The sequence below is a fragment of the Acomys minous genome, assembly GCF_964271855.1.
Source record: "Acomys minous genome assembly, contig: scaffold_34, whole genome shotgun sequence".
Classification (NCBI taxonomy): Eukaryota; Metazoa; Chordata; class Mammalia; order Rodentia; family Muridae; genus Acomys; species Acomys minous.
In genome coordinates, this window is record NW_028182171.1 from 1,333,421 (window position 1) to 1,355,265 (window position 21,845).

Here is a 21,845-nt window from a genome sequence, read left to right on the forward strand (position 1 = left end):
GAAAGCGCACAGTAATGCACTTTTCTCCCAGCAAATACACTGTTTCTAAGGAAATGGGAACACACTGAGGAGACACTTGTGGGAGCTACTGGGACTAAAACTGAGCTTCCCTACGCACAGGGAAGCAAGAGAAATGCTGATTTCATCAAGCCCAGTTACATACTCAGAATCTGTACTACTGCGCAAATAGGCATGTCTCTGTAGGCAAAAAACTCATTTCTGACAAAGTTGCCCAAATGCATCTCAGAAGTGTGCAACTTGTTCCCTGAGTTAGAAAACGACAAGAAACATTCGTTTCTGCTAGCGCTGTGCTTCTACACATGTATTTGCTGAACGGTGAAAGCGCACAGTAATGCACTTTACTCCCAGCAAATACACTGTTTCTAAGGAAATGGGAACACACTGAGGAGACACTTGTGGGAGCTACTGTGACTAAAACTGAGATTCCCTACGCACAGGGAAGCAAGAGAAATGCTGATTTCATCAAGCCCAATTACATACTCAGAATCTGTACTACTGCGCGAATAGGCATGTCTCTGTAGGCAAAAAACTCATTTCTGACAAAGTTGCGCAAAGGCATCTCAGAAGTGTGCTACTTGTTCTCTGAGTTAGAAAACGTCGAGAAACGGTCTTTTCTGCTAGCGCTGTGCTTCTACACATGTATTTGCTGAACGGTGAAAGCTCACAGTAATGCACTTTTCTCCCAGCAAATACACTGTTTCTAAGGAAATGGGAACACACTGAGGAGACACTTGTGGGAGCTACTGTGACTAAAACTGAGCTTCCCTACGCACAGGGAAGCAAGAGAAATGCTGATTTCATCAAGCCCAGTTACATACTCAGAATCTGTACTACTGCGCAAATAGGCATGTCTCTGTAGGCAAAAAACTCATTTCTGACAATGTTGCCCAAATGCATGTCAGAAGTGTGCAACTTGTTCCCTGAGTTAGAAAACGTCGAGAAACGTTCGTTTCTGCTAGCGCTGTGCTTCTACACATGTACTTGCTGAACGGTGAAAGCACAAAGTGATGCACTTTTCTAACAGCAAATACACTGTTTCTAAGGAAATGGGAACACACTGAGGAGACACTTGTGGGAGCTACTGTGACTAAACTGAGCTTCCCTATGCACAGGGAAACAAGAGAAATGCTGATTTCATCAAGCCCAGTTACATACTCAGAATCTGTACTACTGCGCAAATAGGCATGTCTCTCTAGGCAAAAAACTCATTTCTGACAAAGTTGCCCAAATGCATCTCAGAAGTGTGCAACATGTTCCCTGAGTTAGAAAACGTCGAGAAACGTTCATTTCTGCTAGCGCTGTGCTTCTACACATGTATTTGCTGAACGGTGAAAGCGCACAGTAATGCACTTTTCTCCCAGCAAATACACTGTTTCTAAGAAAATGGGAACACACTGAGGAGACACTTGTGGGACCTACTGTGACTAAAACTGAGCTTCCCTACGCACAGGGAAGCAAGAGAAATGCTGATTTCATCAAGCCCAGTTACATACTCAGAATCTGTACTACTGCGCAAATAGGCATGTCTCTGTAGGCAAAAAACTCATTTCTGACAAAGTTGCCCAAATGCATCTCAGAAGTGTGCAACTTGTTCCCTGAGTTAGAAAACGTCGAGAAACGGTCGTTTCAGCTAGCGCTGTGCTTCTACACATGTATTTGCTGAACGGTGAAAGCGCACAGTAATGCACTTTTCTCCCAGCAAATACACTGTTTCTAAGGAACTGGGAACACACTGAGGTGACACTTGTGGGAGCTACTGTGACTAAAACTGAGCTTCCCTACGCACAGGGAAGCAAGAGAAATGCTGATTTCATCAAGCCCAGTTACATACTCAGAATCTGTACTACTGTGCAAATTGGCATGTCTCTGTAAGCAAAAAACTCATTTTTGAGATAGTTACACAATTGCACCTCAGAAGTGTGCAACTTGTTCCCTGAGTTAGAAAATGTCGAGAAACGGTCGTTTCTGCTAGGGCTGTGCTTCTACACATGTATTTGCTGAACGGTGAAAGCACAAAGTGATGCACTTTTCTCGCAGCAAATACACTGTTTCTAAGGAAATGGGAACACACTGAGGAGACACTTGTGGGAGCTACTGTGACTAAACTGAGCTTCCCTATGCACAGGGAAGCAAGAGAAATGCTGATTTCATCAAGCCCAGTTACATACTCAGAATCTGTACTACTGCGCAAATAGGCATGTCTCTGTAGGCAAAAAACTCATTTCTGACAAAGTTTCCCAAATGCATCTCAGAAGTGTGCAACTTGTTCCCTAAGTTAGAAAACGTCGAGAAACGGACGTTTCAGCTAGCGCTGTGCTTCTACACATGTATTTGCTGAACGGTGAATGCGCACAGTAATGCACTTTTCTCCAAGCAAATACACTGTTTCTAAGGAACTGGGAACACACTGAGGAGACACTTTTGGGAGCTACTGTGACTAAAACTGAACTTCCCTACGCACAGGGAAGCAAGAGAAATGCTGATTCCATCAAGCCCAGTTACATACTCAGAAGCTGTACTATTGCGCTAATAGGCATGTCTCTGTAGGCAAAAAACTCATTTCTGACAAAGTTGCCCAAATGCATCTCAGAAGTGTGCCACTTGTTCCCTGAGTTAGAAAACATCGAGAAACGTTCGTTTCTGCTAGCGCTGTGCTTCTACACATGTATTTGCTGAACGGTGAAAGCGCACAGTAATGCACTTTTCTCCCAGCAAATACACTGTTTCTAAGGAAATGGGAACACACTAAGGAGACACTTGTGGGAGCTACTGTGACTAAAACTGAGCTTGCCTACGCACAGGGAAGCAAGAGAAATGCTGATTTCATCAAGCCCAGTTACCTACTCAGAATCTGTACTACTGCGCAAATAGGCATGTCTCTGTAGGCAAAAAACTCATTTCTGACAAAGTTGCCCAAATGCATCTCAGAAGTGTGCAACTTGTTCCCTGAGTTAGAAAACATCGAGAAACGTTCGTTTCTGCTAGCGCTGTGCTTCTACACAAGTATTTGCTGAACGGTGAAAGCGCACAGTAATGCACTTTTCTCCCATCAAATACACTCTTTCTAAGGAAATGGGAACACACTGAGGAGACACTTGTGGGAGCTACTGTGACTAAAAGTGAGCTTCCCTACGCACAGGGAAGCAAGAGAAATGCTGATTTCATCAAGCCCAGTTACATACTCAGAATCTGTACTACTGCGCAAATAGGCATGTCTCTGCAGGCAAAAAACTCATTTCTGACAAAGTTGCCCAAATGCATCTCAGAAGTGTGCAACCTGTTCCCTGAGTTAGAAAACGTCGAGAAACGGTCGTTTCAGCTAGCGCTGTGCTTCTACACATGTATTTGCTGAACGGTGAAAGCGCACAGTAATGCACTTTTCTCCCAGCAAATACACTGTTTCTAAGGAACTGGGAACACACTGAGGAGACACCTGTGGGAGCTACTGTGACTAAAACTGAGCTTCCCTACGCACAGGGAAGCAAGAGAAATGCTGATTTCATCAAGCCCAGTTACATACTCAGAATCTGTACTACTGCGCAAATTGGCATGTCTCTGTAAGCAAAAAACTCATTTTTGAGATAGTTACACAATTGCACCTCAGAAGTGTGCAACTTGTTCCCTGAGTTAGAAAACGCCGAGAAACGTTCGTTTCTGCTAGCGCTGTGCTTCTACACATGTATTTGCTGAACGGTGAAAGCGCACAGTAATGCACTTTTCTCCCAGCAAATACACTGTTTCTAAGGAAATGGGAACACACTGAGGAGACACTTGTGGGAGCTACTGTGACTAAAACTGAGCTTCCCTACGCACAGGGAAGCAAGAGAAATGCTGATTTCATCAAGCCCAGTTACATACACAGAATCTGTACTACTGCGCAAATAGGCATGTCTCTGTAGGCAAAAAACTCATTTCTGACAAACTTGCCCAAATGCATCCCAGAAGTGTACAACTTGTTCCCTGAGTTAGAAAATGTCGAGAAACGGTCGTTTCTGCTAGCGCTGTGCTTCTACACATGTATTTGCTGAACAGTGAAAGCACAAAGTGATGCACTTTTCTCCCAGCAAATACACTGTTTCTAAGGAAATGGGAACACACTGAGGAGACACTTGTGGGAGCTACTGTGACTAAAACTGAGCTTCCCTACGCACAGGGAAGCAAGAGAAATGCTGATTTCATCAAGCCCAGTTACATACTCAGAATCTGTACTATTGCGCTAATAGGCATGTCTCTGTAGGCAAAAAACTCATTTCTGACAAAGTTGCCCAAATGCATCTCAGAAGTGTGCCACTTGTTCCCTGAGTTAGAAAACATCGAGAAACGGTCGTTTCAGCTAGCGCTGTGCTTCTACACATGTATTTGCTGAACGGTGAAAGCGCACAGTAATGCACTTTTCTCCCAGCAAATACACTGTTTCTAAGGAAATGGGAACACACTAAGGAGACACTTGTGGGAGCTACTGTGACTAAAACTGAGCTTGCCTACGCACAGGGAAGCAAGAGAAATGCTGATTTCATCAAGCCCAGTTACCTACTCAGAATCTATACTACTGCGCAAATAGGCATGTCTCTGTAGGCAAAAAACTCATTTCTGACAAAGTTGCCCAAATGCATATCAGAAGTGTGCAACTTGTTCCCTGAGTTAGAAAACATCGAGAAACGGTCGTTTCTGCTAGCGCTGTGCTTCTACACATGTATTTGCTGAACGGTGAAAGCGCACAGTAATGCACTTTTCTCCCAGCAAATACACTGTTTCTAAGGAAATGGGAACACACTGAGGAGACACTTGTGGGAGCTACTGTGACTAAAAGTGAGCTTCCCTACGCACAGGAAGCAAGAGAAATGCTGATTTCATCAAGCCCAGTTACATACTCAGAATCTGTACTACTGCGCAAATAGGCATGTCTCTGCAGGCAAAAAACTCATTTCTGACAAAGTTGCCCAAATGCATCTCAGAAGTGTGCACCTTGTTCCCTGAGTTAGAAAACGTCGAGAAACGGTCTTTTCAGCTAGCGCTGTGCTTCTACACATGTATTTGCTGAACGGTGAAAGCGCACAGTAATGCACTTTTCTCCCAGCAAATACACTGTTTCTAAGGAACTGGGAACACACTGAGGAGACACTTGTGGGAGCTACTGTGACTAAAACTGAGCTTCCCTACGCACAGGGAAGCAAGAGAAATGCTGATTTCATCAAGGCCAGTTACATACTCAGAATCTGTACTACTGCGCAAATTGGCATGTCTCTGTAAGCAAAAAACTCATTTTTGAGATAGTTACACAATTGCACCTCAGAAGTGTGCAACTTGTTCCCTGAGTTAGAAAACGTCGAGAAACGTTCGTTTCTGCTAGCGCTGTGCTTCTACACATGTATTTGCTGAACGGTGAAAGCGCACAGTAATGCACTTTTCTCCCAGCAAATACACTGTTTCTAAGGAAATGGGAACACACTGAGGAGACACTTGTGGGAGCTACTGTGACTAAAACTGAGCTTCCCTACGCACAGGGAAGCAAGAGAAATGCTGATTTCATCAAGCCCAGTTACATACTCAGAATCTGTACTACTGCGCAAATAGGCATGTCTCTGTAGGCAAAAAACTCATTTTTGACAAACTTGCCCAAATGCATCCCAGAAGTGTACAACTTGTTCCCTGAGTTAGAAAATGTCGAGAAACGGTCGTTTCTGCTAGCGCTGTGCTTCTACACATGTATTTGCTGAACAGTGAAAGCACAAAGTGATGCACTTTTCTCCCAGCAAATACACTGTTTCTAAGGAAATGGGAACACACTGAGGAGACACTTGTGGGAGCTACTGTGACTAAAACTGAGCTTCCCTACGCACAGGGAAGCAAGAGAAATGCTGATTTCATCAAGCCCAGTTACATACTCAGAATCTGTACTACTGCGCAAATAGGCATGTCTCTGTAGGCAAAAAACTCATTTCTGACAAAGTTTCCCAAATGCATCTCAGAAGTGTGCAACTTGTTCCCTGAGTTAGAAAACGTCGAGAAACGTTCGTTTCTGCTAGCGCTGTGCTTCTACACATGTATTTGCTGAACGGTGAAAGCGCACAGTAATGCACTTTTCTCCCAGCAAATACACTGTTTCTAAGGAAATGGGAACACACTGAGGAGACACTTGTAGGAGCTACTGTGACTAAAACTGAGCTTCCCTACGCACAGGGAAGCAAGAGAAATGCTGATTTCATCAAGCCCAGTTACATACTCAGAATCTGTACTACTGCGCAAATAGGCATGTCTCTGTAGGCAAAAAACTCATTTCTGACAAAGTTGCCCAAATGCATCTCAGAAGTGTGCAACTTGTTCCCTGAGTTAGAAAACGTCGAGAAACGGTCGTTTCAGCTAGCGCTGTGCTTCTACACATGTATTTGCTGAACGGTGAAAGCGCACAGTAATCCACTTTTCTCCCAGCAAATACACTGTTTCTAAGGAAATGGGAACACACTGAGGAGACACTTGTGGGAGCTACTGTGACTAAAACTGAGCTTCCCTACGCACAGGGAAGCAAGAGTAATGCTGATTTCGTCAAGCCCAGTTACATACTCAGAATCTGTACTACTGCGCAAATAGGCATGTCTCTGTAGGCAAAAAACTCATTTCTGACAAAGTTGCCCAAATGCATCTCAGAAGTGTGCAACTTGCTCGTGAGTTAGAAAATGTCGAGAAACTGTCGTTTCTGCTAGCGCTGTGCTTCTACACATGTATTTGCTGAACGGTGAAAGCGCACAGTAATGCACTTTTCTCCCAGCAAATACACTGTTTCTAAGGAAATTTGAACACACTGAGGAGACACTTGTGGGAGCTACTGTGACTAAAACTGAGCTTCCATACGCACAGGGAAGCAAGAGAAATGCTGATTTCATCAAGCCCAGTTACATACTCAGAATCTGTACTACTGCGCAAATAGGTATGAATCTGTAGGCAAAAAACGCATTTCTGACAAAGTTGCCCAAATGCATCTCAGAAGTGTGCAACTTGTTCCCTGAGTTAGAAAACGTCGAGAAACCTTCGTTTCTGCTAGCGCTGTGCTTCTACACATGTATTTGCTGAACGGTGAAAGCGCACAGTAATGCACTTTTCTCCCAGCAAATACACTGTTTCTAAGGAAATGGGAACACACTGAGGAGACACTTGTGGGAGCTACTGTGACAAAAACTGAGCTTCCCTACGCACAGGGAAGCAAGAGAAATGCTGATTTCATCAAGCCCAGTTACATACTCAGAATCTGTACTACTCTGCAAATAGGCATGTCTCTGTAGGCAAAAAACTCATTTCTGACAAAGTTGCCCAAATGCATCTCAGAAGTCTGCAACTTGTTCCCTGATTTAGAAAACGTCGAGAAACGGTCATATCTTCTAACGCTGTGCTTCTACACATGTATTTGCTGAACGGTGAAAGCACACAGTAATGCACTTTTCTCCCAGCAAATACACTGTTTCTAAGGAAATGGGAACACACTGAGGAGACACTTGTGGGAGCTACTGTGACTAAAACTGAGCTTCCCTACGCACAGGGAAGCAAGAGAAATGCTGATTTCATCAAGCCCAGTTACATACTCAGAATCTGTACTACTGCGCAAATAGGCATGTCTCTGAAGGCAAAAAACTCATTTCTGACAAAGTTGCCCAAATGCATCTCAGAAGTGTGCAACTTGTTTCCTGAGTTAGAAAATGTCGAGAAACGGTCGTTTCTGCTAGCGCTGTGCTTCTACACGTGTATTTGCTGAACGGTGAAAGCGCACAGTAATGCACTTTTCTCCCAGCAAATACACTGTTTCTAAGGAAATGGGAACACACTGAGGAGACACTTGTGGGAGCTACTGTGACTAAAACTGAGCTTCCCTACGCACAGGGAAGCAAGAGAAATGCTGATTTCATCAAGCCCAGTTACCTACTCAGAATCTGTACTACTGCGCAAATAGGCATGTCTCTGTAGGCAAAAAACTCATTTCTGACAAAGTTGCCCAAATGCATCTCAGAAGTGTGCAACTTGTTCCCTGCGTTAGAAAACGTCGAGAAACGGTCGTTTCAGCTAGCGCTGTGCTTCTACACATGTATTTGCTGAACGGTGAAAGCGCACAGTAATGCACTTTTCTCCCAGCAAATACACTGTTTCTAAGGAACTGGGAACACACTGAGGAGACACTTGTGGGAGCTACTGTGACTAAAACTGAGCTTCCCTACACACAGGGAAGCAAGAGAAATGCTGATTTTATCAAGCCCAGTTACATACTCAGAATCTGTACTACTGCACAAATTGGCATGTCTCAGTAAGCAAAAAACTCATTTTTGAGATAGTTACACAATTGCACCTCAGAAGTGTGCAACTTGTTCCCTGAGTTAGAAAACGTCAAGAAACGTTCGTTTCTGCTAGCGCTGTGCTTCTACACATGTATTTGCTGAACGGTGAAAGCGCACAGTAATGCACTTTTCTCCCAGCAAATACACTGTTTCTAAGGAAATGGGAACACACTGAGGAGACACTTGTGGGAGCTACTGTGACTAAAACTGAGCTTCCCTACGCACAGGGAAGCAAGAGAAATGCTGATTTCATCAAGCCCAGTTACATACTCAGAATCTGTACTACTGCGCAAATAGGCATGTCTCTGTAGGCAAAAAACTCATTTCTGACAAAGTTGCCCAAATGCATCCCAGAAGTGTACAACTTGTGCCCTGAGTTAGAAAATGTCGAGAAACGGTCGTTTCTGCTAGCGCTGTGCTTCTACACATTTATTTGCGGAACAGTGAATGCACAAAGTGATGCACTTTTCTCCCAGCAAATACACTGTTTCTAAGGAAATGGGAACACACTGAGGAGACACTTGTGGGAGCTACTGTGACTAAAACTGAGCTTCCCTACGCACAGGGAAGCAAGAGAAATGCTGATTTCATCAAGCCCAGTTACATACTCAGAATCTGTACTACTGCGCAAATAGGCATGTCTCTGTAGGCAAAAAACTCATTTCTGACAAAGTTGCCCAAATGCATTTCAGAAGTGTGCAACTTGTTCCCTGAGTTAGAAAACGTCGAGAAACGTTCGTTTCTGCTAGCGCTGTGCTTCTACACATGTATTTGCTGAACGGTGAAAGCGCACAGTAATGCACTTTTCTCCCAGCAAATACACTGTTTCTAAGGAAAGGGGAACACACTGAGGAGACACTTGTGGGAGCTACTGGGACTAAAACTGAGCTTCCCTATGCACAGGGAAGCAAGAGAAATGCTGATTTCATCAAGCCCAGTTACATACTCAGAATCTGTACTACTGCGCAAATAGGCATGTCTCTGTAGGCAAAAAACTCATTTCTGACAAAGTTGCCCAAATGCAACTCAGAAGTGTGCAACTTGTTCCCTGAGTTAGAAAACGTCGAGAAACGGTCGTTTCTGCTAGCGCTGTGCTTCTACACATGTATTTGCTGAACGGTGAAAGCGCACAGTAATGCACTTTTCTCCCAGCAAATACACTGTTTCTAAGGAAATGGGAACACACTGAGGAGACACTTGTGGGAGCTACTGTGACTAAACTGAGCTTCCCTATGCACAGGGAAACAAGAGAAATGCTGATTTCATCAAGCCCAGTTACATACTCAGAATCTGTACTACTGCGCAAATAGGCATGTCTCTGTAGGCAAAAAACTCATTTCTGACAAAGTTGCCCAAATGCATCTCAGAAGTGTGCAACTTGTTCCCTGAGTTAGAAAACGTCGAGAAACGTTCGTTTCTGCTAGCGCTGTGCTTCTACACATGTATTTGCTGAACGGTGAAAGCGCACAGTAATGCACTTTTCTCCCAGCAAATACACTGTGTCTAAGGAAATGGGAACACACTGAGGAGACACTTGTGGGAGCTACTGTGACTAAAACTGAGCTTCCCTACGCACAGGGAAGCAAGAGAAATGCTGATTTCATCCAGCCCAGTTACATATTCAGAATCTGTACTACTGCGCAAATAGGCATGTCTCTGTAGGCAAAAAACTCATTTCTGACAAAGTTGCCCAAATGCATCTCAGAAGTTTGCAACTTGTTCCCTGAGTTAAAAAACGTCGAGAAACATTCATTTCTGCTAGCGCTGCGCTTCTACACATGTATTTGCTGAACGGTGAAAGCGCACAGTAATGCACTTTTCTCCCAGCAAATACACTGTTTCTAAGGAAATGGGAACACACTGAGGAGACACTTGTGGGAGCTACTGTGACTAAAACTGAGCTTCCCTACGCACAGGGAAGCAAGAGTAATGCTGATTTCATCAAGCCCAGTTACATACTCAGAATCTGTACTACTGCGCAAATAGGCATGTCTCTGTAGGCAAAAAACTCATTTCTGACAAAGTTGCCCAAATGCATCTCAGAAGTCTGCAACTTGCTCCCTGAGTTAGAAAATGTCGAGAAACGGTCGTTTCTGCTAGCGCTGTGCTTCTACACATGTATTTGCTGAACGGTGAAAGCGCACAGTAATGCACTTTTCTCCCAGCAAATACACTGTTTCTAAGGAAATGGGAACACACTGAGGAGACACTTGTGGGAGCTACTGTGACTAAAACTGAGCTTCCCTACGCACAGGGAAGCAAGAGAAATGCTGATTTCATCAAGCCCAGTTACATACTCAGAATCTTTACTACTGCGCAAATAGGCATGAATCTGTAGGCAAAAAACTCATTTCTGACAAAGTTGCCCAAATGCATCTCAGAAGTGTGCAACTTGTTCCCTGAGTTAGAAAACGTCGAGAAACGTTCGTTTCTGCTAGCGCTGTGCTTCTACACATGTATTTGCTGAACGGTGAAAGTGCACATTGATGCACTTTTCTCCCAGCAAATACACTGTTTCTAAGGAAATGGGAACACACTGAGGAGACACTTGTGGGAGCTACTGTGACTAAAACTGAGCTTCCCTACGCACAGGGAAGCAAGAGAAATGCTGATTTCATCAAGCCCAGTTACATACTCAGAATCTGTACTACTGCGCAAATAGGCATGTCTCTGTAGGCAAAAAACTCATTTCTGACAAAGTTGCCCAAATGCATCTCAGAAGTGTGCAACTTGTTCCCTGAGTTAGAAAACGTCGAGAAACGGTCGTTTCAGCTAGCGCTGTGCTTCTACACATGTATTTGCTGAACGGTGAAAGCACACAGTAATGCACTTTTCTCCCAGCAAATACACTGTTTCTAAGGAAATGGGAACACACTGAGGAGACACTTGTGGGAGCTACTGTGACTAAAACTGAGCTTCCCTACGCACAGGGAAGCAAGAGAAATGCTGATTTCATCAAGCCCAGTTACATACTCAGAATCTGTACTACTGCGCAAATAGGCATGAATCTGTAGGCAAAAAACTCATTTCTGACAGAGTTGCCCAAATGCATCTCAGAAGTGTGCAACTTGTTCCCTGAGTTAGAAAACGTCGAGAAACGGTCGTTTCTGCTAGCGCTGTGCTTCTACACATGTATTTGCTGAACGGTGAAAGCGCACAGTGATGCACTTTTCTCCCAGCAAATACACTGTTTCTAAGGAAATGGGAACACACTGAGGAGACACTTGTGGGAGCTACTGTGACTAAAACTGAGCTTCCCTACGCACAGGGAAGCAAGAGAAATGCTGATTTCATCAAGCCCAGTTACATACTCAGAATCTGTACTACTGCGCAAATAGGCATGTCTCTGTAGGCAAAAAACTCATTTCTGACAAAGTTGCCCAAATGCATCTCAGAAGTGTGCAACTTGTTCCCTGAGTTAGAAAACGTCGAGAAACGGTCGTTTCAGCTAGCGCTGTGATTCTACACATGTATTTGCTGAACGGTGAAAGCGCACAGTAATGCACTTTTCTCCCAGCAAATACACTGTTTCTAAGGAACTGGGAACACACTGAGGAGACACTTGTGGGAGCTACTGTGACTAAAACTGAGCTTCCCTACGCACAGGGAAGCAAGAGAAATGCTGATTTCATCAAGCCCAGTTACATACTCAGAATCTGTACTACTGCGCAAATTGGCATGTCTCTGTAAGCAAAAAACTCATTTTTGAGATAGTTACACAATTGCACCTCAGAAGTGTGCAACTTGTTCCCTGAGTTAGAAAACGTCGAGAAACGTTCGTTTCTGCTAGCGCTGTGCTTCTACACATGTATTTGCTGAACGTTGAAAGCGCACAGTAATGCACTTTTCTCCCAGCAAATACACTGTTTCTAAGGAACTGGGAGCACACTGAGGAGACACTTGTGGGAGCTACTGTGACTAAAACTGAGCTTCCCTACGCACAGGGAAGCAAGAGAAATGCTGATTTCATCAAGCCCAGTTACATACTCAGAATCTGTACTACTGCGCAAATAGGCATGTCTCTGTAGGCAAAAAACTCATTTCTGACAAAGTTGCCCAAATGCATCTCAGAAGTGTGCAACTTGTTCCCTGATTTAGAAAACGTCGAGAAACGTTCGTTTCTGCTAGCGCTGTGCTTCTACACATGTATTTGCTGAACGGTGAAAGCGCACAGTAATGCACTTTTCTCCCAGCAAATACACTGTTTCTAAGGAAAGTGGAACACACTGAGGAGACACTTGTGGGAGCTACTGGGACTAAAACTGAGCTTCCCTATGCACAGGGAAGCAAGAGAAATGCTGATTTCATCAAGCCCAGTTACATACTCAGAATCTGTACTACTGCGCAAATAGGCATGTCTCTGTAGGCAAAAAACTCATTTCTGAAAAAGTTGCCCAAATGCAAGTCAGAAGTGTGCAACTTGTTCCCTGAGTTAGAAAACGTCGAGAAACTGTCGTTTCTGCTAGCGCTGTGCTTCTACACATGTATTTGCTGAACGATGAAAGCACAAAGTGATGCACTTTCTCCCAGCAAATACACTGTTTCTAAGAAATGGGAACACACTGAGGAGACACTTGTGGGAGCTACTGTGACTAAACTGAGCTTCCCTATGCACAGGGAAACAAGAGAAATGCTGATTTCATCAAGCCCAGTTACATACTCAGAATCTGTACTACTGCGCAAATAGGCATGTCTCTGTAGGCAAAAAACTCATTTCTGACAAAGTTGCCCAAATGCATCTCAGAAGTGTGCAACTTGTTCCCTGAGTTAGAAAACGTCGAGAAACGTTCGTTTCTGCTAGCGCTGTGCTTCTACACATGTATTTGCTGAACGGTGAAAGCGCACAGTAATGCACTTTTCTCCCAGCAAATACACTGTTTCTAAGGAAATGGGAACACACTGAGGAGACACTTGTGGGAGCTACTGGGACTAAAACTGAGCTTCCCTACGCACAGGGAAGCAAGAGAAATGCTGATTTCATCAAGCCCAGTTACATACTCAGAATCTGTACTACTGCGCAAATAGGCATGTCTCTGTAGGCAAAAAACTCATTTCTGACAAAGTTGCCCAAATGCATCCCAGAAGTGTACAACTTGTTCCCTGAGTTAGAAAATGTCGAGAAACGGTCGTTTCTGCTAGCGTTGTGCTTCTACACATGTATTTGCTGAACAGTGAAAGCACAAAGTGATGCATTTTTCTCCCAGCAAATACACTGTTTCTAAAGAAATGGGAACACACTGAGGAGACACTTGTGGGAGCTACTGTGACTAAAACTGAGCTTCCCTACGCACAGGGAAGCAAGAGAAATGCTGATTTCATCAAGCCCAGTTACATACTCAGAATCTGTACTACTGCGCAAATAGGCATGTCTCTGTAGGCAAAAAACTGATTTCTGACAAAGTTGCCCAAATGCATCTCAGAAGTGTGCAACTTGTTCCCTGATTTAGAAAACGTCGAGAAACGTTCGTTTCTCCTAGCGCTGTGCTTCTACACATGTATTTGCTGAACGGTGAAAGCGCACAGTAATGCACTTTTCTCCCAGCAAATACACTGTTTCTAAGGAAAGGGGAACACACTGAGGAGACACTTGTGGGAGCTACTGGGACTAAAACTGAGCTTCCCTATGCACAGGGAAGCAAGAGAAATGCTGATTTCATCAAGCCCAGTTACATACTCAGAATCTGTACTACTGCGCAAATAGGCATGTCTCTGTAGGCAAAAAACTCATTTCTGACAAAGTTACCCAAATGCAACTCAGAAGTGTGCAACTTGTTCCCTGAGTTAGAAAACGTCGAGAAACGGTCGTTTCTGCTAGCGCTGTGCTTCTACACATGTATTTGCTGCACGGTGAAAACACAAAGTGATGCACTTTTCTCCCAGCAAATACACTGTTTCTAAGGAAATGGGAACACACTGAGGAGACACTTGTGGGAGCTACTGTGACTAAACTGACCTTCCCTATGCACAGGGAAACAAGAGAAATGCTGATTTCATCAAGCCCAGTTACATACTCAGAATCTGTACTACTGAGCAAATAGGCATGTCTCTGTAGGCAAAAAACTCATTTCTGACAAAGTTGCCCAAATGCATCTCAGAAGTGTGCCACTTGTTCCCTGAGTTAGAAAACGTCGAGAAACGTTCGTTTCTGCTAGCGCTGTGCTTCTACACATGTATTTGCTGAACGGTGAAAACACAAAGTGATGCACTTTTCTCCCAGCAAATACACTGTTTCTAAGGAAATGGGAACACACTGAGGAGACACTTGTGGGAGCTACTGTGACTAAACTGACCTTCCCTATGCACAGGGAAACAAGAGAAATGCTGATTTCATCAAGCCCAGTTACATACTCAGAATCTGTACTACTGAGCAAATAGGCATGTCTCTGTAGGCAAAAAACTCATCTGACAAAGTTGCCCAAATGCATCTCAGAAGTGTGCCACTTGTTCCCTGAGTTAGAAAACATCGAGAAACGTTCGTTTCTGCTAGCGCTGTGCTTCTACACATGTATTTGCTGAACGGTGAAAGCGCACAGTAATGCACTTTTCTCCCAGCAAATACACTGTGTCTAAGGAAATGGGAACACACTGAGGAGACACTTGTGGGAGCTACTGTGACTAAAACTGAGCTTCCCTACGCACAGGGAAGCAAGAGAAATGCTGATTTCATCCAGCCCAGTTACATACTCAGAATCTGTACTACTGCGCAAATAGACATGTCTCTGTAGGCAAAAAACTCATTTCTGACAAAGTTGCCCAAATGCAACTCAGAAGTGTGCAACTTGTTCCCTGAGTTAGAAAACGTCGAGAAACGGTCGTTTCTGCTAGCGCTGTGCTTCTACACATGTATTTGCTGAACGGTGAAAGCACAAAGTGATGCACTTTTCTCCCAGCAAATACACTGTTTCTAAGGAAATGGGAACACACTGAGGAGACACTTGTGGGAGCTACTGTGACTAAACTGACCTTCCCTATGCACAGGGAAACAAGAGAAATGCTGATTTCATCAAGCCCAGTTACATACTCAGAATCTGTACTACTGCGCAAATAGGCATGTCTCTGTAGGCAAAAAACTCATTTCTGACAAAGTTGCCCAAATGCATCTCAGAAGTGTGCAACTTGTTCCCTGAGTTAGAAAACGTCGAGAAACATTCGTTTCTGCTAGCGCTGTGCTTCTACACATGTATTTGCTGAACGGTGAAAGCGCACAGTAATGCACTTTTCTCCCAGCAAATACACTGTGTCTAAGGAAATGGGAACACACTGAGGAGACACTTGTGGGAGCTACTGTGACTAAAACTGAGCTTCCCGACGCACAGGGAAGCAAGAGAAATGCTGATTTCATCCAGCCCAGTTACATACTCAGAATCTGTACTACTGCGCAAATAGACATGTCTCTGTAGGCAAAAAACTCATTTCTGACAAAGTTGCCCAAATGCATCTCAGAAGTGTGCAACTTGTTCCCTGAGTTAGAAAACGTCGAGAAACTTTCATTTCTGCTAGCGCTGTGCTTCTACACATGTATTTGCTGAACGGTGAAAGCGCACAGTAATTCACTTTTCTCCGAGCAAATACACTGTTTCTAAGGAAATGGGAACACACTGAGGAGACACTTGTGGGAGCTACTGTGACTAAAACTGAACTTCCCTACGCACAGGGAAGCAAGAGTAATGCTGATTTCATCAAGCCCAGTTACATACTCAGAATCTGTACTACTGCGCAAATAGACATGTCTCTTTAGGCAAAAAACTCATTTCTGACAAAGTTGCCCAAATGCATCTGAGAAGTGTGCAACTTGCTCCCTGAGTTAGAAATTGTCGAGAAACGGTCGTTTCTGCTTGCGCTGTGCTTCTACACATGTATTTGCTGAACGGTGAAAGCGCACAGTAATGCACTTTTCTCCCAGCAAATACACTGTTTCTAAGGAAATGGGAACACACTGAGGAGACACTTGTGGGAGCTACTGTGACTAAAACTGAGCTTCCCTACGCACAGGGAAGCAAGAGAAATGCTGATTTCATCAAGCCCAGTTACATACTCAGAATCTGTACTACTGCGCAAATAGGCATGAATCTGTAGGCAAAAAACTCATTTCTGACAAAGTTGCCCAAATGCATCTCAGAAGTGTGCAACTTGTTCCCTGAGTTAGAAAACGTCGAGAAACGTTCGTTTCTGCTAGCGCTGTGCTTCTACACATGTATTTGCTGAACGGTGAAAGCGCACAGTGATGCACTTTTCTCCCAGCAAATACACTGTTTCTAAGGAAATGGGAACACACTGAGGAGACACTTGTGGGAGCTACTGTGACTAAAACTGAGCTTCCCTACGCACAGGGAAGCAAGAGAAATGCTGATTTCATCAAGCCCAGTTACATAATCAGAATCTGTACTACTGCGCAAATAGGCATGTCTCTGTAGGCAAAAAACTCATTTCTGACAAAGTTGCCCAAATGCATCTCAGAAGTGTGCAACTTGTTCCCTGAGTTAGAAAACGTCGAGAAACGGTCGTTTCAGCTAGCGCTGTGCTTCTACACATGTATTTGCTGAACGGTGAAAGCGCACAGTAATGCACTTTTCTCCCAGCAAATACACTGTTTCTAAGGAACTTGGAACACACTGAGGAGACACTTGTGGGAGCTACTGTGACTAAAACTATACTTCCCTACGCACAGGGAAGCAAGAGAAATGCTGATTTCATCAAGCCCAGTTACATACTCAGAATCTGTACTACTGCGCAAATAGGCATGTCTCTGTAGGCAAAAAACTCATTTCTGACAAAGTTGCCCAAATGCATCTCAGAAGTGTGCAACTTGTTCCCTGAGTTAGAAAACGTCGAGAAACGGTCGTTTCAGCTAGCGCTGTGCTTCTACACATGTATTTGCTGAACGGTGAAAGCGCACAGTAATGCACTTTTCTCCCAGCAAATACACTGTTTCTAAGGAACTGGGAACACACTGAGGAGACACTTGTGGGAGCTACTGTGACTAAAACTGAGCTTCCCTACACACAGGGAAGCAAGAGAAATGCTGATTTCATCAAGCCCAGTTACATACTCAGAATCTGTACTACTGCGCAAATTGGCATGTCTCTGTAAGCAAAAAACTCATTTTTGAGATAGTTACACAATTGCACCTCAGAAGTGTGCAACTTGTTCCCTGAGTTAGAAAACGTCGAGAAACGGTCGTTTCTGCTAGCGCTGTGCTTCTACACATGTATTTGCTGAACGGTGAAAGCGCACAGTAATGCACTTTTCTCCCAGCAAATACACTGTTTCTAAGGAAATGGGAACACACTGAGGAGACACTTGTGGGAGCTACTGTGACTAAAACTGAGCTTCCCTACGCACAGGGAAGCAAGAGAAATGCTGATTTCATCAAGCCCAGTTACATACTCAGAATCTGTACTACTGCGCAAATAGGCATGTCTCTGTAGGCAAAAAACTCATTTCTGACAAAGTTGCCCAAATGCATCCCAGAAGTGTACAACTTGTTCCCTGAGTTAGAAAATGTCGAGAAACGGTCGTTTCTGCTAGCGCTGTGCTTCTACACATGTATTTGCTGAACAGTGAAAGCACAAAGTGATGCACTTTTCACCCAGCAAATACACTGTTTCTAAGGAAATGGGAACACACTGAGGAGACACTTGTGGGAGCTACTGTGACTAAAACTGAGCTTCCCTACGCACAGGGAAGCAAGAGAAATGCTGATTTCATCAAGCCCAGTTACATACTCAGAATCTGTACTACTGCGCAAATAGGCATGTCTCTGTAGGCAAAAAACTCATTTCTGACAAAGTTGCCCAAATGCATCTCAGAAGTGTGCAACTTGTTCCCTGAGTTAGAAAACGTCGAGAAACGGTCGTTTCAGCTAGCGCTGTGCTTCTACACATGTATTTGCTGAACGGTGAAAGCGCACAGTAATGCGCTTTTCTCCCAGCAAATACACTGTTTCTAAGGAACTGCGAACACACTGAGGAGACACTTGTGGGAGCTACTGTGACTAAAACTGAGCTTCCCTACGCACAGGGAAGCAAGAGAAATGCTGATTTCATCAAGCCCAGTTACATACTCAGAATCTGTACTACTGCGCAAATTGGCATGTCTCTGTAAGCAAAAAACTCATTTTTGAGATAGTTACACAATTGCACCTCAGAAGTGTGCAACTTGTTCCCTGAGTTAGAAAACCTCGAGAAACGTTCGTTTCTGCTAGCGCTGTGCTTCTACACATGTATTTGCTGAACGGTGAAAGCGCACAGTAATGCACTTTTCTCCCAGCAAATACACTGTTTCTAAGGAACTGGGAACACACTGAGGAGACACTTGTGGGAGCTACTGTGACTAAAACTGAACTTCCCTACGCACAGGGAAGCAAGAGAAATGCTGATTTCATCAAGCCCAGTTACATACTCAGAATCTGTACTACTGCGCAAATAGGCATGTCTCTGTAGGCAAAAAACTCATTTCTGACAAAGTTGCCCAAATGCATCCCAGAAGTGTACAACTTGTTCCCTGAGTTAGAAAATGTCGAGAAACGGTCGTTTCTGCTAGCGCTGTGCTTCTACACATGTATTTGCTGAACAGTGAAAGCGCACAGTAATGCACTTTTCTCCCAGCAAATACACTGTTTCTAAGGAAAGTGGAACACACTGAGGAGACACTTGTGGGAGCTACTGGGATTAAAACTGAGCTTCCCTATGCACAAGGAAGCAAGAGAAATGCTGATTTCCTCAAGCCCAGTTACATACTCAGAATCTGTACTACTGCGCAAATAGGCATGTCTCTGTAGGCAAAAAACTCATTTCTGACAAAGTTGCCCAAATGCATCTCAGAAGTGTGCAACTTGTTCCCTGAGTTAGAAAACGTCGAGAAACGTTCATTTCTGCTAGCGCTGTGCTTCTACACATGTATTTGCTGAACGGTCAAAGCGCACAGTAATGCACTTTTCTCCCAGCAAATACACTGTTTCTAAGGAAATGGGAACACACTGAGGAGACACTTGTGGGAGCTACTGTGACTAAAACTGAGCTTCCCTACGCACAGGGAAGCAAGAGAAATGCTGATTTCATCCAGCCCAGTTACATACTCAGAATCTGTACTACTGCGCAAATAGGCATGTCTCTGTAGGCAAAAAACTCATTTCTGACAAAGTTGCCCAAATGCATCTCAGAAGTGTGCAACTTGTTCCCTGAGTTAGAAAACGTCGAGAAACGGTCGTTTCAGCTAGCGCTGTGCTTCTACACATGTATTTGCTGAACGGTGAAAGCGCACAGTAATGCACTTTTCTCCCAGCAAATACACTGTTTCTAAGGAACTGGGAACACACTGAGGAGACACTTGTGGGAGCTACTGTGACTAAAACTGAGCTTCCCTACACACAGGGAAGCAAGAGAAATGCTGATTTCATCAAGCCCAGTTACATACTCAGAATCTGTACTACTGCGCAAATTGGCATGTCTCTGTAAGCAAAAAACTCATTTTTGAGATAGTTACACAATTGCACCTCAGAAGTGTGTAACTTGTTCCCTGAGTTAGAAAACGTCGAGAAACGTTCGTTTCTGCTAGCGCTGTGCTTCTACACATGTATTTGCTGAACGGTGAAAGCGCACAGTAATGCACTTTTCTCCCAGCAAATACACTGTTTCTAAGGAAATGGGAACACACTGAGGAGACACTTGTGGGAGCTACTGTGACTAAAACTGAGCTTCCCTACGCACAAGGAAGCAAGAGAAATGCTGATTTCATCAAGCCCAGTTACATACTCAGAATCTGTACTACTGCGCAAATACGCATGTCTCTGTAGGCAAAAAACTCATTTCTGACAAAGTTGCCCAAATGCATCCCAGAAGTGTACAACTTGTTCCCTGAGTTAGAAAATGTCGAGAAACGGTCGTTTCTGCTAGCGCTGTGCTTCTACACATGTATTTGCTGAACAGTGAAAGCACAAAGTGATGCACTTTTCTCCCAGCAAATACACTGTTTCTAAGGAAATGGGAACACACTGAGGAGACACTTGTGGGAGCTACTGTGACTAAAACTGAGCTTCCCTACGCACAGGGAAGCAAGAGAAATGCTGATTTCATCAAGCCCAGTTACATACTCAGAATCTGTACTACTGCGCAAATAGGCATGTCTCTGTAGGCAAAAAACTCATTTCTGACAAAGTTGCCCAAATGCAACTCAGAAGTGTGCAACTTGTTCCCTGAGTTAGAAAACGTCGAGAAACGGTCGTTTCTGCTAGCGCTGTGCTTCTACACATGTATTTGCTGAACGGTGAAAGCACAAAGTGATGCACTTTTCTCCCAGCAAATACACTGTTTCTAAGGAAATGGGAACACACTGAGGAGACACTTGTGGGAGCTACTGTGACTAAACTGAGCTTCCCTATGCACAGGGAAACAAGAGAAATGCTGATTTCATCAAGCCCAGTTACATACTCAGAATCTGTACTACTGCGCAAATAGGCATGTCTCTTTAGGCAAAAAACTCATTTCTGACAAAGTTGCCCAAATGCATCTCAGAAGTGTGCCACTTCTTCCCTGAGTTAGAAAACGTCGAGAAACGGTCGTGTCAGCTAGCGCTGTGCTTCTACACATGTATTTACTGAACGGTGAAAGCGCACAGTGATGCATTTTTCTCCCAGCAAATACACTGCTTCTAAGGAAATGGGAACACACTGAGGAGACACTTGTGGGAGCTACTGTGACTAAAACTGAGCTTCCCTACTCACAGGGAAGCAAGAGAAATGCTGATGTCATCAAGCCCAGTTGCATACTCAGAATCTGTACTACTGCGCAAATAGGCATGTCTCTTTAGGCAAAAAACTCATTTCTGACAAAGTTGCCCAAATGCATCTCAGAAGTTTGCCACTTGTTCCCTGAGTTAGAAAACGTCGAGAAACGTTCGTTTCTGCTAGCGCTGTGCTTCTACACATGTATTTGCTGAACGGTGAAAGCGCACAGTGATGCACTTTTCTCCCAGCAAATACACTGTTTCTAAGGAACTGGGAACACACTGAGGAGACACATGTGGGAGCTACTGTGACTAAAACTAGCTTCCCTACGCACAGGGAAGCAAGAGAAATGCTGATTTCATCAAGCCCTGTTACATACTCAGAATCTGTACTACTGCGCAAATAGGCATGTCTCTGTAGGCAAAAAACTCATTTTTGAGAAAGTTACCGAAATGCATCTCAGAAGTGTGCAACTTGTTCCCTGAGTTAGAAAACGTCGAGAAACGTTCGTTTCTGCTAGCGCTGTGCTTCTACACATGTATTTGCTGAACGGTGAAAGCACACAGTAATGCACTTTTCTCCCAGCAAATACACTGTTTCTAAGGAACTGGGAACACCCTGAGGAGACACTTGTGGGAGCTACTGTGACTAAAACTGAGCTTCCCTACGCACAGGGAAGCAAGAGAAATGCTGATTTCATAAAGCCCAGTTACATACTCAGAATCTGTACTACTGCGCAAATAGGCATGTCTCTTTAGGCAAAAAACTAATTTCTGACAAAG